The sequence below is a fragment of the Procambarus clarkii genome, chromosome 59, assembly GCF_040958095.1.
Source record: "Procambarus clarkii isolate CNS0578487 chromosome 59, FALCON_Pclarkii_2.0, whole genome shotgun sequence".
In the NCBI taxonomy this organism is placed as follows: domain Eukaryota; kingdom Metazoa; phylum Arthropoda; class Malacostraca; order Decapoda; family Cambaridae; genus Procambarus; species Procambarus clarkii.
The window spans coordinates 4,518,731-4,534,089 of record NC_091208.1 but is presented as its reverse complement, the minus strand read 5'-3'; positions in this window follow the sequence as shown (position 1 = coordinate 4,534,089).

The following is a 15,359-nucleotide window of genomic DNA, read 5'->3' as shown; positions in this document are numbered from 1 at the left end:
AAAAAGTAAAAGAACAAAGGGAACATCAGCACGAATCAAGAGAGCAGAAGAATTAGAAGCCCCAGCAATGGCTGGGGGGTGGGGGGAGAGAAAGGAATAGCCACGAAAACGACCAGAACGAACACCAAGCATCGGCTCCTGGAGACAGACACAAAGGGGCGAAAACCGCGAAATCAGAAGTTGGAGTTCGAGGAAATTGGCGTAATAACCTCGAACGTTCCATTGAAGAATGGACAACGACGAGAAGAGAAAGGACAAAAACAGAGAACAAAGAAGAAACAAAGGCGAAAGAGCAACAGAGCACGTTAAAGAATATCAGGGTCGGGATCAGGGTCAGCAAAGTCAGGGTTAGGGGGCATGGGTAAACTGAACAAAGACGGAGGGAAGGAAACGAGAGAACAGATCAGAGGTGGGCGGGCGGGGTCCGGAGGAGGAGGAGGAGCAGGAGGAGGAAGAGGAGGAGACAACAGAGAGGAGCAGTCAAGGACAGCAGCAGGAAGAGGGGGAGTAAAAAGAGGGGAGCGCACCTCAGCAAGAGCAGCCACCGAAAGGGAAGCAGGGGCCAAAGAAACCTCCATAGCAGGAACAGGGGGCGCAATCACTGAAATGGGAGGGGAAGGAGCAACAGAGCCAGAAGTAGGAGCTGAGGAAGAAAGTGAAGCCTTCTTACCCGCTGGGAAGGAGGAAGGAGAGGAGCCAGGCTTACGCTTCTGACTTAAAGAGACTGGTGTCCCAGCAACTACGTACCGGGCAACGGATTCCAGTGTCTCAACAGGAGAAGCTGAACGAGAGCACACACGACGGCCGTTAGGAGAGCGATGGACATCCGCCTGCACCGACAGGCGGCGGGGAGAGCCGATAGATGGAGGAAGAGGATGGGAAGGAGGATCGGAGGGAGACGAGGAAGAAGACACAGGAGACATGACAGACCGGGTAGAAAGAAGGGGAACCCCAGACAGAGGACCAGGAGGGGGACCCCTCGGGACAGAACGTAAAGGAACAGAGGAGGGGCAGTGGGCGTATCAGGGTCCAAGGCCCGGAAACGGTTGTGAGTCTGAGGAAGGAGGGAAGGACGAGGAGAGGAAGAGCGCAACACGTGAGCATAAGAGACGTTAGTATAAGGCGGGAGCCGGCAAACCTGGCGCCTCGCCTCAGGAAAAGATAAACGCTCCCGGTGCTTCAAGTTGAGGACGGCCGCCTCAAGCTTGTAATGGATACAGGCACGGGAGAAGGTAGGATGGGCCTCACCGCAGTTGAGGCAGCGAGCTTGGGAAGAAGTGCACTTCGACTTAGAGTGACCTTCACCCCCACACAAAGGACAGAGAGACAGTCCCAGAGCAGCGGAGGGCACCATGCCCAAACCTCCAGCACTTTTTACAAAGTCGAGGAGAAGGAATATACTCCTGGACAGAGCACCTAGCACCAGCAAGAATGACAGAGGATGGAAGGGTCCTACCATCATAGGTAACCTTCACAACGCGAAGGGGTTGACGGCGACGACCACGAGGGGGACGAGTAAAAGGAGTCAACCTGGAGGACAGAATGGCCTTGGGCATCAAGGATATGCCGAATATCAACGTGGCAATCTTGCAGATTCCAAACACCGGTTGCAACATGGGGTGGGAGGAGAATAGTGCCAACACTGGCATTCATTTGAACGTTCTTGGAGACGCGAACAGGGATCTCGCCAAGGCAAGATAAGGCAGCCAAGCGGGAAGCTGCATCCTGAGAAGGAGCAGCAACGACACGTGTACCGAGACGAGTGGGGTTGAATGTAACAGACGCATCCACGGAATCTACAAGATGCCGATGGAGGGAGAAATCGTCAGGAGGCGCAGAATCAAGAGGGAGGAGATCAAAGTATTTGGCCCATGAAGCGGGACCAAACAAGGCCTGATATGCATCAGCACGGGATGGAATCGAGCGAGTGCGGCTGGGGCGCGAACGGCGTTGAGAACCCCCAGAGAGAGAGGGGTCAAAAGGCGCAGTAGTCACAACGAGAGACTTAGCCGCACCAGGGGACGAAATGGTCACCACTGGGGGCTGGAGGCTCGACCCAACCACAGAGGAGGGAGGGGAGCTGGGGGAAGAAGTCAGGACGGTCAAAGGAGGAGCAAGGTCGGCGCCCAACGCAGCGGGAGCTACAGAGCCTGGTCTTCCAATACAGGCCGACTCGGGGGCTTGGTCGCCCACCCCATGAGCCTGAGAAGGTACAACGGAAACATTCATCGACATAGAGACGAAGAGAAAGAAATTCATCCACGAATGTGCCCCCATACCCACCATGGAGCCACAATTAGAGGCAGGACACCCAACAGGAAGCTATCGCCGATCATGCTGGGGCCCCCTAGGGGTGCGTCGTTAGTATACGGCCCACAAACGCCACCTTAAGAACCGTCAGTCCGTCGAGATCGGGTTCAGCGACGAAAGGGGGATTGACAATAAAAGGTTCCCCTCGCTCGAGACGTCGGGTACAACAGTTCTACGGGTGCAAGAGTATGCCTCCCCAAGCACCCGGGCGTCAAAATAGAAGTCCAAAGAAATAATCCAAAACAAGCAAAAGGTCGGCAGGAAACGACAAGCAGATAGGAGAAGAGGGGAGAGAAAAACGAAACATAATGAAAAGGAAAAGCGATCCGGCATAATTAGAGAAGACAGCAGCAGGAGTGCAAGGCCAGAAAAGGACAGAGGACTGTCCCACGGAGCTTCACACTCCGGCAGCCGACCACGAAGCCCCCTCACGACGCCAACGGGCCGGATGGGGAGGGGGTCTTATTTGGACGCAAATCATCAAATGCAATTCAGCTACAGATAGACAACATTAACATCAGTAATAAAAATGATGGCAAGTTTCTTGGCCTATTCCTAGACAAGAGACTCAACTTCAGCACCCACATTCAACACATAACTAAGAAAGTCTCTACGACAGTTGGTATACTCTTCAAAATCAGATATTATGTTCCTAACTCTGCTCTCCTCTCACTATATTATGCACTAATCTACCCCTATCTTAATTATGGTATCTGTGCATGGGGGTCTACCACTGCAAACCACCTTAAGCCCATCATCATGCAGGAAAAATTTGCTATCAGAATAATAACTAACTCCGCTTTCAGACAACACTCAGCTCCCTTGTTTAAATCCCTAAACTTGCTAAATATTAATTCCCTCCACACATTCTCTTGTGTCAACTACATTTAAAAAACACTGTTCCTAAATGCAAACTATGCTCTGAAACTCTCCCTGGAAAGATGTAATAGGACCCATTATCACAACACCAGAAATAAATATCTCTTTGATATCCCCAGGGTCAAACTTAATCTGTATAAACACTCTAAGCAAATTAAGGGACCTAGTCTATGGAACTCACTCCTTAGTGAATTGAAAAACTGTAAAACTTTTGCCTTATTTAAAAGCAAAACCAAAAAGTACCTAATTTCATCTTCTTAGTTTCCTACACTGAGCTTTAAATTTGCTCTGTACCTAGTGTTACCCAACCTCCTAATTTTTATGTATTTAACCCAAACAACCTTATCATTGTGTTCATTGCTGTCTTCTTTTATGTGCTAGCCATATGCTGTATTGTGCCTACCAATTTTTGTCAACTACCATTCAAGCTGTCATTGCAATCATTCTTAGCTACCTATGTGCTTTAATATACTGTACCTACAATTTTCTCTCATTTTTTTTCTTGCCATGTAACTGTTATCATTTTTTTATAAATTTTGCAAGTATTTACCTACCTAAAATTTTCTTAGATTAAGGACCTGCCCGAAACGCTGCGCGTACTAGTGGCTTTACAAGATTGTAATTACAATATTATGTATCCTCACATTCCCAATTTACCTTCTTGTATTTGCATAAATAAATAAATAAATAAATAAATAAATATTAGCCTGGAAAGTTCCGCGAAGCCGACGGGGCTCCCCCCAGAAAAATAACACACATAACATCATTTTCTCAAACTTGCACAAACACTTTTAATTTTTTTGTGCATAATCAAAGAGGAAATGCTCCAACTTAGCCTAAATGATGACCAACATAACTTGAAAGAACAAGAAAATAAAAAATATTTTTAAAATTGAATATTGAAAATTTCAGATTTTCAAATCAGATTACAAAATATAAAATATCACAAGCTGTTTATTTGCTGTTATTATGCTCTTAGAATAGCATATGATCTTCATTTTCATCATACTAGATTATAGGTTTTCAGTATAATTTTTTAACAAAAAATCGTCAATATGGCATTTGAAATATGCGGTAAATTTAGTAAAAAAGCCAGCATTGAATATAATGAAACGCGATTTTCTGGGCGAGTCCCAGAAGCTTCCCGGAGCTATCCAGGCTGAATGGACATGTATAACTTTCTGGCATCAGTCAATGTGCTTGAAGTTCTTGCCTACCGGGAACCACGAGCAACCTGGCCACCCCGCTCAGAGAGGCACGAGGAGCAATGGCCTATAGAAACCGCCCTGTGGTTGGGAGCATTCTATGTCTGCCACCGACTGGGACTGACACCCAGAAAGGTAAGTGCCCCAAAACAAAGTCCTATTTTGGTGAAACTATTGTTACCGAAAGCCGAATGAGTGGACAGGACATCCCAAACAAAAATTACCAAAGGAGCATGACGTCATCATTTTGCCGTGCCGCAGTCTGTGCAACGCCCCCTCCCCTCCCTAGGAGGGTGAAGGGGGAGCCCGAGACCCTCGTGCCAGCACCCAACCTTCCGTTCTTAGGCTGGATGTCAAAAAACAGGAAAAACACCGCCGACTCAGCGATGGGAGGGATGCCGGGGAGCCTCCGGGACTCACCCAGAAAATGGCGTTTCATTACATTCAACGCTGGTTTTCTAGGGGGAGCCCCGTCGGCTTCCCGGAACTACCTCATCAAAGATAAGCAAAAGAGGGAAAGACCCGTGAGGCGGATGCCAAGCGCTCTAACACAAAAACAAGACCACAGGCCAAACCAAAGAACTCTGCAGGTGACCCGGCAGACCTGAACACCAAAACAGGAAGGAAGGGAACCCGGGCAAACCAAAACACGCCTATGGCCCCAGAGGCCAAAACGCGCAGAAAACAGCGTAGTGCCGCAACTGAACAACACATGAAGCACCCCCGGTCTGACCAACCAAGCAGCAATCCAAGGACCTCCCCAGAAAACAGCAGACCCAAATATCACCCGAAAAGAAAGAGACTGCAGCAAAACAAACTACCACCAGGACCAAATGAGCAGAAAAAACAAGGGCGCCGGAGGAGAGCCTGAAACTACCTAACCCGACCCCCAGAGGTCAACACCATCCGGAAAAGAAGACCCAAAAAACACACAAAAAAACACACCAGAACCGAAGGGGTCATGACAAACCGAGGAGAAGAAAAGAAAAGAGACCACCCGGGCCAATGACCATGACAACACCGTCAGTGCATGAGCAGGCTAGAGGTGAAACAACACTCTAGACAGTAAGTGGAACGGAGCAGAAGGAAAAGCAACATCGAACGCAAGGTAGAGCGGCCCCGCCAGCGCCGCTCAATTCGAGGGAAAAGCATACGGCACCAGATGACGGTTCTGGAACAATCCAGAATGGAAGGACAAGACAACCCTATCAGAGACCGAAGCACCCTTCACAGTGATAGGAAACCCGGAAGGATCGCTAGGCAACTACACACTGCCACCGAGATTAAGCACGTATGTGGGAGACCAAACAACGAAGCCACCAGTCCCCACACACGCGACGAAAAACTCGAGACAAAAACCCCGGAGGCGAAGACTCGAGGGGAAGATCGAACCAGCCTTGGGTAGGGCTGGACCGACCAGCAAAAAGAGGCGGAGCCGCGGAAAGACCCTCAGGATCGGAAACCGAGCAAAGCAGCGCCCCAACCAAGGCTGGCAAAGAAATCAGAAGGAACGGCCGCTAGGTAACCAGGAACCCAATCCCGGAGAGCTAGGAAGGAACCAACCCGGGCGAGCAGACATGCCCCGACCGGGAGGAACCCCACTCCCAGGGACCCCTGAAGGACCAACATGGTAAAAAATGAAAGAGCTAGGACCCAGGCAAAGCTCAACGAGGAAAACTAGCACCACGAACCAAATTTCGAGACGCGAAGCAAAAAACAACGACCACCTGCAACCCACAGGAGCTGCGCAACCAGCTCCAGCAGGGAAGAACGACGCACGTGTGTCCGAGGTATACATGGGAAGGACTACTCAGGACGTGTACCGTAGGAAAACAAATATGTACATACTAGAAAAGGAACACAAAGAAAAAGCCGTAGCCAGGACTGGAATCCTAGCTCCTCTAGTCCCAAAGAAAAGAAGCCGAAGGGCAGGAGTGGTTGATTGGAAGTTAACAATCACCCGCAGACATTGCAACACAGAAGTTGGCAGGGAGATACAAGGTAAAATTGAAAGAACTCAGTTCCACAACTGAACATTAGGGCAAGCCAAAATCACGGAACTGAACATGTACCGAGACCAACCCAACACCGAACAACAGCAGAGCCAATAAGTACCTACCAAGATAAACAACTTTGTGTAGCATAGAGGAAGGAAAATAGGCAATGAAAAGACCCTATTTACGGTCCGGGAACCGGCATCTAGGGACATGAGAGGACAACGAATATATTACGAACAACAAAGATCTAAGTAGCAGCCGGTAACGTAATGTACACGACCAACCACATCGAGTGTTGTTGTTGAACACAAATACACAGACTCCATGGATATAAGGGTGCAGCCAAGCACAGAAGACAGGCAAGGAAGGAGTGTTCAGAGACCGAGTCAATGAATGAGTATTTAGACAGCACAGATTGAGGCAACGAAGGAGTGTCTAGATATCAAGAGAAGGCCCAAGCGCCGAAAGACGAAACACCAAAATAGGTGAAACACCCCTCACCGAACACCGGAAATAGCGTAACACCAGGCGCCACTCTGAGCCACCCCACACCCACAAGCAGAGAAAAAGAACAAGGTGATTGACCCACATATAAAATCCAGAACACCCCCAGTATCTAGGGGGATATGACAGGAGAGAGAAGATGAGTGAGAACGGCGTATAAGCCACTAGAAAGGACGGGGAACACCACCACTAGCGTACACTGCCCAAAACAAAATAATCACCCCGGCCCCTACGCCTGAGGTCGAGCCACACACCCGTCTTCCTGGGAGGGCCCCAGTAAGATGTATGTCACGAATATTAGGAACGGCGAGACAGGAAGGAGAGACGATGTGAATACAAAAGAATGCAAAACAGAATCGAAAGAAGAAAAAAATATGGAAGAGGACCAACGAGTCCGAGAAAGGACTGGAGGGAAGCCTCACTCGAAGTCAACTGACGTTCAAATAATATGTGAAGTATCGAAGAGTTTCACGAACCGTCGAGAAGCAAGCACAAAAACAAGGAGGCACATATGGGCACAATGGCACCCTTGACCAAGGGTCACGCAGGGAACCCAATACGAAGGGAACACAAGTGCAACACGGAGAAAAGTACATGTCCAAGAGAACAAGGTTAAGAAAGTGGTGAAAAGCACCCACAAGAAGGACAGAAGTGACGGACCCGAAGGGACACGGAACCGAACCTGGGAAGGGGCAGACACAAACCAACTCGGACTCAGAAGGGGGAAGGAAAACCCCACACCGAGGAACTGCGTCCCCGCTCCGAGGGCACAAAACCGAAGCGAGAAAAACGGGGACAAGGCCCTACAGTTAACCCCTCCCCAACCCAGGAAACCTCCATGGCAGGACCCGGGGCCGAGCCGTCCCCCCAAAGCCCCGGCCTCACAAGAAAAATCCGGGGCAACCATAAAAACACTAAGGGAGGGTTCCCACTGGTCAAATCCATATGCCATGGCTGGAGGAACAGGCTCGAATGCCTCTGCCGCCACCCTGGAAGAGGAAACCCCCAAGATCGCCCATATCTTAACACCAATGAGACCCAGCACCAACTCCGAAACCTGCAGATGTTTCGGAGCCGGAAGCATGGAGGAAGGAACGTATGCACAACAGAAGGGGAAAGACTAGGAGGGGCGGACAGAACTTGAGCCGAAGAAACTCCCACCCCCAAAGTCCGGACCCCTGTAACCAAAACGGGACAGCTTTGGCGCATTCGGGGCCGCAACCAACTGAGCACACTACAGAAGCTGAACCGAGCATGCAATGCAGCAGCTGCCTGCACCCACATATGTTGAGTAGCATGGGTGAACTAGAGCAAGTACAGACAACCATGTCGCCCGACTTCGGGTCAAAAGAATCACTGACCCTACAGGCAGCATGGCGGAGGCACAACTAGTAAGAGTCGCCCCGAGATAACGGGACAGAGCAACCTTCAAACTCGCAAGAAGCGAGAGGGGACTCAAGGGTCACATCCACCAGACCACGGAGCCCACTGCAAGGTTACCTAGGGCCCTTAGCCATTTTAACACGCTAAGGGAAGCCCAGGCAGGGTACTGCGAACTGGCGCCCAAATCTACCAAACAAACCTGGGTATGCGTATGGAAATGTCAAGAGCCACAAACCTGGAAACCCACTTCAGCCAATCATCAGCCAGATACCCACACCCTCATACAGACTGGCTAAGTGACTTAAAGGCTTGCTGACTCCTTTACTATAAAACTAAAAAAACCGCCAGCCTACTCATGAGAAATTCTCCAGACACAAAGCAGAACGCTTTAAAAGAGACCAACGTCGTCTATGCCTTCAAATGCCCACTTGGGGACTGTAAGCCTCAAAGAACTCAGTATATAGGCAAGACAACAACATCTCTTTCCAGGCGATTAACGATGCATAAGCAACAGGGCTCCATTAAGGAACATATAATCTCTTCCCACAACCAGACCATCACCAGAGAAATCTTAGCAAACTACACAGAAATCATCGATAGATACAGCGATAGCAGGCGGCTTGACATCTGCAAGGCACTACACATCAAGAAGTCAACACCAGCAATCAACAGCCAATTAATGCACAGCTATATTCTACCCACTTCAAGACTCCGCTCCAATATAGAAGCATCAAGAAATATGGGCCAATAGGCCCTCTGCAGTTACTTCCATTCTTACCTTCAATACCCATTGTTTCGTGTTCTGTCTTGTGTTGAAAGTTTTGTTCACCTCATCCAAAACTGTTGTAACATATCTCACCCAAAATGGGGTATAAAATAAAATGAAAGAGCTGTTTAAATATCCACAGGGAAATAGCAGTTAGGTTATATAGACTACGTCTAGGTTACAGATGCAACTGGGAGATTGGTGAACCCCGACAGAGAGAGTGCATCTTCTGCCAAACTGTCACAGAAAAGCCATTACTTCACTATCTTCTGGAATGTGAAGCAACCAATGACCTTAGAAGAGCTTTAAGAGTTCCTGAATCATGCAGTGGCCACCCTGAAGCCATCAACACAGCCACTCTCCTGGTCAACAAAGGTGTCCAGCAGTTGGACACCCTCATAAAGACTGTGAAGCAGTATCCTCCCCCGCGATAACAGCTTGATGATTAAATGCAACCTCAGAATACAGAGGAAAAAAAAAGTTGTCCCACTTACGGGCTATTCATGCCCGTGCCACCTCTTGGGTGGCTTAATCTTTATCAACCAATCAATCTGTTTAAATCATAGCATAGTAAGAACTCTCTTTAGTGTTTGCAGGTTATAGTTGTGTGTGTGTAAACTAAAAGTCTTTGAAAATGTAACAAGTTATTACGAAACGCGTTCAAGTGTCGCATCAGACTAGAAATAAAAATGAATTTTGGAGAACTGATTTTTCAATTACCATCAACAGTGAAAAGAAACATAAGAAGTATTGAGAAAATTCGTGTTAGAATTATTAATCTTACTTTTTCGGTCATATGTAATATAATATATGTCTACAGGAAAGACTGCTACCAAAATATACTATATATATATATATATATATATATATATATATATATATATATATATATATATATATATATATATATATATATATATATATATATATATATATATATATTATATATATATATATATATATATATATATATATATATATATATATATATATATATATATATATTATATATATATATTATTTCTAGTCTGACGCGACACGAGCGCGTTTCGTAAAACTAAAACTTATTACATTTTCAAAGACTTTAGTTCACAAATACACAACTGAAATGCCAACAGCGACTGCCCAGACAGGTACAAGAGGAGTGTTGTTAACGCATATGTCGACCGTGCTCTCAGCCACAGCTCAGAATGGAAGCAAGTCGACGAAGAACTCTGCAGGGTAAGGAGGGTCCTAGTCAATAACGGCTTCTCCAATGGTTTCGTCGAAGACATCATAAGAAGGAAAGTGAAAAGCCATGCAACCTCTGAAGAGACAACTAACACAACACCTATACCCCCTATTAGACTATTTTACAGGAACTTCTTTTCCACAGCTCATAAAATGGAGGAAAGGGTCCTGAATGATATTGTTAATAGAAACGTTATCCCAACAGACAAAAATCAGAGGATACAACTGACGATTTACTATAAAACCAGAAAAACGGCCAGCCTACTCATGAGAAACTCTCCAGACACAAAACAGAACGCTTTAAAAGAGACTAACGTCGTCTATGCCTTTAAATGCCCTCTTGGGGACTGTAAGCTCCAAAAAACCCAGTATATAGGCAAGACAACAACATCTCTTTCTAGGCGTTTAACGATGCATAAGCAACAGGGCTCCATTAAGGAACATATAATCTCTTCCCACAACCAAACCATAGCCAGAGAAATCCTAGTAAACAACACAGAAATCATCGATACATACAGCGACAGCAGGCGGCTTGACGTTTGCGAGGCACTACACATCAAGAAGTCAACACCAGCAATCAACAGCCAATTGATGCACAACTATATTCTACCCACCTCTAGACTCCGCTCCAATATAGAAGCATCAAGAAATATGGACCAATAGGCTTTCTACAAACACTTCTATTCAATACCCATTGTTTCGTGTTCTGTCTTGTGTTGATGAAATTAATACCCTATTAATACCACCTCTTGTTCTGTCTTGTGTTGATGAAATTAATACCCTATTAATGCCACCTCTTGTTCTGTCTTGTGTTAATGCCACATCACCCCTTCCACCTCACTCAAATGTAGATATAAAATCGGAGATGTGTAAGTCTTTGAAAATGTAATAAGTTTTACGAAACGCGCTCGTGTCGCGTCAGACTAGAAATAAAAATGAATTTTGGAGAATTGATTTTTGATTTACCTCCAACAGTGAAAAGAAATGTACGAAAGATTGAGAAAATTCGTGTTAGAATTATTAATCTTACTTTTTCGGTCATATTTAATAATATATATATATATATATATATATATATATATATATATATATATATATATATATATATATATATATGAATGAAAACTCACACCCCAGAAGTGACTCGAACCCATACTCCCATTTGGTGAAATGCTATGCCCAAGATTACCATCCGAGTTGCCGTCGGGGAAGTGGCTCATATAGCCTCGGCTATCACTTCCTTTTGACGGCCGTGATGGTCAAGCGGATTAAGGCGCCCTGTAGTTACCAGTTGCGTTGCTTCTGGGAGTATGGGTTCGAGTCACTTCTGGGGTGTGAGTTTTCATTCGCATATAGTCCTGGGGACCATTCAGGCTTGTTCGCATATATATATATATATATATATATATATATATATATATATATATATCACACACACACATAGGACGAGGATTAAGATGGAGGAAGATAGTATGAGGCTACAAGATGACATAGACAGACTGAATGAATGGTCCAACAAATGGCTACTAAAGTTCAACCCGAGTAAATGTAAGGTAATGAAACTAGGCAGTGGAAACAGGAAGTCAGACACAGGATACAGAATTGGAGATGAAGTCTTTCATGAAATGGACAGAGAGAAAGATCTAGGAGTTGATATCACATCAAACCTGTCTCCTGAAGCCCCACATCAAAAGAATTGCCAGACTGGCTAACATCAGAACTGCCTTCAGAAACCTATGCAAGGAATCATTCAGAACCTTGTATACCACATATGTAAGACCAATCCTGGAGTATGCGGCCCCCAGCATGGAGCCCGTACCTTGTCAAGCACAAGGCAAAGCTTGAAAAAGTTCAGAGATATGCCACTAGGCTAGTCCCAGACCTAAGAGGCATGAGTTATGAAGAAAGGTTGTGGGAAATGCGCCTCACGACACTGGAAGACAGAAAAGTAAGGGGAGACATGATCACTACCTACAAAATTCTCCGAGGAATTGACAGGGTAGACAAAGATAAATTGTTTAACATGGATGGTTCGCAAACAAGGGAAAACAGGTGAAAACTGAGCACCCAAATGAGCCACAGGGACGATAGAAAGAAATTTTTCAGTGTCAGAGTAATTAACAGATGGAATGCATTAGGCAGTGATGTGGTAGAGGCTGCCTCCATGCACAGTTTCAAATGTAGATATGATAGAGCCCAGTAGGCTCAGGAATCTGTATATCAGTTGATTGACAGTTGAGAGGAGGAACCAAAGAGCCAGAGCTCAACCCCCACAAGCACAATAATCTTACTTGTGGGGGTTGAGCACACACACACCGCAACAGCTAACGGGAACCACAATGGCAGACCCCCCCCCCTTCCCACTAGGCAAAAAACACAAATCAAATGAAAAAAACCCGCAAGAGGACAACGCACTCAAGGCGGAACAGAGCCGGCCGCTATAAGTAGCGAAAACTAGCTGTGCAGAATCCCGCACCCCCTACCAGTGACAAAAACTATCCCATACCCAGGGAAACACAAGGGCAAGAAAACCGCAGCAGATCCCAAGGGCGGCCAAGATGCGAGCAGTAAAAGCCACAGCGGAGGCAGATCCCAAGGTGAATTTGTGGAAGGTGGCCTCAAGCCCCCAAGGGCAGTACTTACTGGGCACCTAGGGAAGGTAGCCTTAGGCGCATGCAGTCTGGGTATCGTGTAATATTACTCCTGGCTCTCACACCACCTGGAGAGAAGTCCCATGTCACTAAACACAGAACCGAGACAAAAATTCCAGAGCCACAGGCACAAGACATTCCCAGAATCGCATCAGCCAAGAACTGACGGATGGGTTGCCGGCGCGAGGGTCTGGCGCTCCTCCCTTCCCCCTCCCTGGGAAGGAGGGGTGGGGGGGGGGGGTTGCGCCGACGGCGGCGTGGCAACATGATGACGTCATGCTCCTTTGCTAATTTTCATTTGGGGTGTTCTGTCCAATCGTTCGGCTTTCAGTAGCAATAGTTTCACAAAAATAGGGGTTTCTTTTGGGGTGCCTACCTTTCCGGGTGCCTAACCCAGTTGATGGCAGACATAGAATACTCCCAACCACAGGGGAGGTGTTTCTATAGGCCACTGCTCCTCGTGCCTCTCTGAGGTGGCCAGGTTGTGGCTCATGGGGTCCGGTAGGCAAGAACTCCAAGCACATTGACAAATGCCAGAAAGTTATACATATCAATTCAGCTTGGATAGCTCCGGGAAGCCGACGGGGCTCCCACAGAAAAGTTTATAACTCCAAATGTTAAGGGTTTATGAAAAAGCCATTTGATAAAGATTGTAGAACAGGCAGCTGTGCACTCTATATGTAAAAATGGTCAGAATTGGTCAGAAACTGGATTTTTTTTATCAGACTCAAAGTTGTTATTCTAGTTATAGATATAATTGAAGTTGAAGTTTTTTTCTGGCCTCGCAATATTTGCCTGGTTATACTCTCTAAACGTTAGGTCGTTAGACATCATTATTCCAAAATCCTTTACATGCTGCTTTCCTACTATGGGCACATTTGTTTGTGTTCTGTACCCTGTATTATGTTTAAGGTCCTCATTTTTACCGTACCTGAGTACCTGGAATTTATCACTGTTAAACATCATGTTATTTTCTGTTGCTCAGCTGAAAACTTTATTAATATTTGCCTGAGGTTTTTCAATGTCTTCAGCAGAGGTAATTTTCATGTTTATTTTTGCCTGCCAGCCTCCCTCTCTGCCTGCCTGCCTGCCTGCCTGCTTGCCATCCTGCCAGCCTGCTTGCCTGCCCGTCTGCCTACCTGCCTGCCTGCCTGCTCCTTTGTTGGGAGGAACCATTTTAGTGTGGGAGTGGGTGAGGCTGTCATCTGCTACCTGTTGTGTGACTTTTCATGCAGTGGCCACTATACTGTTTGGACATCATACCAACTTAGTTGTACAGTTATGGTGAATAAAACATGTAGATACTTATATATATTTTGTGTATATATAGTGTAATATCACCACAAACAGTATGGACATGGGAGGAATGCTAGTGCGTCTGGCCTTGAACCAGTGAGGGAGGCAGCTATCAGCTATGTGTGTGTGGTGCAACCTCTCTTATTGCCTGAACTTGTCATACCAGCTTAGTTGTACAATTATGGTGAATAAAATATGTAGATACTTATATATAACGTATGTAAATAGTGTAATAAAAACAATAACAGTGTGGTGGGAGGCGGCATGTTGATCAGTGGATGTTTAAGGTGGGAGGGAGTCTGCCAGCCATGCTCTGCCGCGGCCACTCTTGTTGCTTTGGGTTTACTCTATCTGAATAGACCAGTAGGTCCAGTACTCTTTACTGAATAGACCAGTAGGAGAAAATTCTGTTAAAGTGCCAGATTTTCGAAAAGCTGATTTTAATAGCCTAAGAAATTTTTTGGGTCAAATTGATTGGAAAGGCTTGGGTATGGGGTGTGGGCCGGTCTTGGAGCGAGACATGAACCCAGCGATAGGTGACTTAAATGGGGATTTCGATGTGGATTCAATATATAACTTATTTAAGAATATTCTAAACAAAGCACAGGAACGTAGTATACCATACAAATTGAATAGATCGTATACTAATGACCCAAAGTGGATAACAAAGAATTTGAAGAACCTTATAGGTAAAAAGAGAGCTTGGTACAAAAGGATTAAAAATGGGGAGGTCACTTTAGAACAGGAATTCGTACAACTGGTTAGAAATGTTAAAAAAGAGATAAGGAAAGCAAAAAGAAACTATGAAGTTCGCATAGCAGGGCAAGCAAAGACAAATCCTAAAGGGTTTTTTCAGTTATATCGTACTAAGACTAGGGAAAGGATAGGTCCATTAAAAACTGAGACAGGTCAAATAACAGATAGTGATGAAGAGATGAGTAGTATTTTTAATAAATATTTTGTATCTGTATTTACTAAAGAGGAACTTAACAATATGCCTTCAGCCGAACAAGTCTATGTGGGTGGGGACGAGGACAGGTTGACGAGTTTAGCAGTTACCAGGGAGGATGTTCTTAAACAAATAGTAAAACTCAAACCAAACAAATCCCCAGGGCCGGATGAAGTGTTTGCTAGGGTG